Source organism: Nothobranchius furzeri, unplaced genomic scaffold (assembly GCF_043380555.1).
Source record: "Nothobranchius furzeri strain GRZ-AD unplaced genomic scaffold, NfurGRZ-RIMD1 Scf061, whole genome shotgun sequence".
NCBI classification, from domain to species: Eukaryota; Metazoa; Chordata; class Actinopteri; order Cyprinodontiformes; family Nothobranchiidae; genus Nothobranchius; species Nothobranchius furzeri.
In genome coordinates, this window is record NW_027223078.1 from 87501 (window position 1) to 89959 (window position 2459).

Genomic DNA, 2459 nt, shown 5'->3' on the forward strand with positions numbered 1-2459 from the left:
GCTGTGCCGGGCCCCCTGGAGGTCTAAAGGATGACCAGTAGTTGTGGTTCTCACCCCGGGTCGTGGGTCCGAGTCTGGCCCGAGTAGAGCACTTTGGTCGGCTACCGGGGGGTGTGCCGTGCCCCCTGGAGGTCTAAAGGATGACCAGTAGTTGTGGTTCTCGCCCCGGGACTTGGGTCAGAGTATAGCCCAAGTGGAGCACTTGTGTCGGCCTAGGGAGGCTGTGCCGGGCCCCCTGGAGATCTAAAGGATGACCATGAGGTCAAAAGGATGACCAGTAGTTGTGGTTCTCGCCCCGGGACTTGGGTCAGAGTATAGCCCAAGTGGAGCACTTGTGTCGGCCTAGGGAGGCTGTGCCGGGCCCCCTGGAGGTCTAAAGGATGACCAGTAGTTGTGGTTCTCGCACCGGGACTTGGGTCAGAGTACAGCCCAAGTGGAGCACTTGTGTCGGTCTAGGGAGGCTGTGCCGGGCCCCCTGGAGGTCTAAAGGATGACCAGTAGTTGTGGTTCTCGCCCCGGGCCGTGGGTCTGAGTATGGCCCAAGTGGGGCACTTGCGTCGGACTGGGGAGGCTCTGCCGCGCCCCCTGGAGGTCAAAAGGATGACCAGTAGTTGTGGTTCTCACCCCGGGTCGTGGGTCCGAGTCTGGCCCGAGTAGAGCACTTTGGTCGGCTACCGGGGGGTGTGCCGTGCCCCCTGGAGCCATGGGAGTGAGCTCCAGCAGACTGGTATTTTTCGGAGAACCAGGCCCACACTCCTCAGACTTTGTGCCCAGGGACAGGCCACCAAAATCGGCCGCGGCTCGTGCACTTTGCCCCTGCGTTTCTCCCAGAACCAGAGCCGGAAAAATCCCAAAATTGATGCCCAGAGATAGTCGACTCTGCCTGGAATAGATTGCCACCCAAACCCGCCAACTCACGCTGGTTTTCCGATGGCCTCACCTACTAACCCGAGCATGGTCATCGCTCGCACCTTCCAAAACCTCCAGGGGCGCAGGCACTTTTCATTTACTGGCCATAAGGCCGACCGCCTTAAGCGTTAAGCGATAAGCGAAAGGCTTAGTTTGGACTTAGTTTTTGGAGCGACGAGGTCGCCGTTTTGTCAATTCTGAACCGATTTTCACGCGGTTTTCGACTGCCTGCGCCTGGGGAGCCGCCCAGAAGCCCCAGGCAGTGTTCTGGGTGGACTTCCGGACCGGTCCGGACCCGGTACCGGCCGGGGGAACCGCACCACGCCTCTCGGGCGTTTCTACACCGATTTTCGCGGGGTTTTCGACTGCATAGACGGGGCCACCTGCTGCAGGGCCCGAGGGAGGGCCTTACTGAGCTGGGTCCGACGCAGGGCCCGGTTCCTGGAGCCCGCTGGGGGGGGGGGGGGTTCTCTAAGGCTCACGGCGGGCTGCTGAGGGGCCGGATCGGATGCAGACAGGCGCTCCTCTGCCCAGGTCTTTGCTCCCCTGCCCCACTAGGAATGGAAGACACACTGCCAACAGCTTCTGGAGGGTGATGGGCCCTGCTGCAGACCAGGTCCGACCCAGGTTTCAGCTATCCCACCCCGCAGGGACTTAAAGACACACTGCCATCAGCTTCTGGAGGCTGCTGAGCTCTACTATAGAGCAGGTCCGACCCAGGTTTCAGCTCCTGCAGCCCACTAGGACTTAAACACACACTGCCATCAGCGTCTGGATGGTGATGGGCCCTGCTGCAGACCAGGTCCGACCCAGGTTTCAGCTATCCCACCCCGCAGGGACTTAAAGACACACTGCCATCAGCTTCTGGAGGCTGCTGAGCTCTACTATAGAGCAGGTCCGACCCAGGTTTCAGCTCCTGCAGCCCACTAGGACTTAAACACACACTGCCATCAGCGTCTGGATGGTGATGGGCCCTGCTGCAGACCAGGTCCGACCCAGGTATCAGCTCCTGCACCCCGCAGGGAATTGAAGACACACTGCCATCAGCTTCTGGAGGCTGCTGAGCTCTGCTATAGACCAGGTCCGACCCAGGTTTCAGCTCCTGCACCCCGCAGGGAACTAAACACACACTGCCATCTGCAACTGGAGGCTGCTGAGCCCTGCTGCAGACCAGGTCCGACCCAGGTTATGGCTCTCCCACCCCCCTGGGACTTAAACACACACAGCCATCAGCTTCTGGATGGTGATGGGCCCTGCTGCAGACCAGGTCCGACCCAGGTTTCAGCTCCTCAACCCCGCAGGGACTTAAACCCACACCGCCATCAGCTTCTGGAGGGTGATGGGCCCTGCTGCGGGCCAGGTCCGACCCAGGTTTCAGCTCTCCCACCCCGCAGGGACTTAAACACACACAGCCATCAGCTTCTGGGGGCTGCTGAGCCCTGCTGCAGACCAGGTCCGACCCAGGTTTCAGCTCTCCCACCCCGCAGGGTCTTTAACACACACACTGCCATCAGCTGCTGGAGGCTGCTGAGCTCCGCTATAGACCAGGT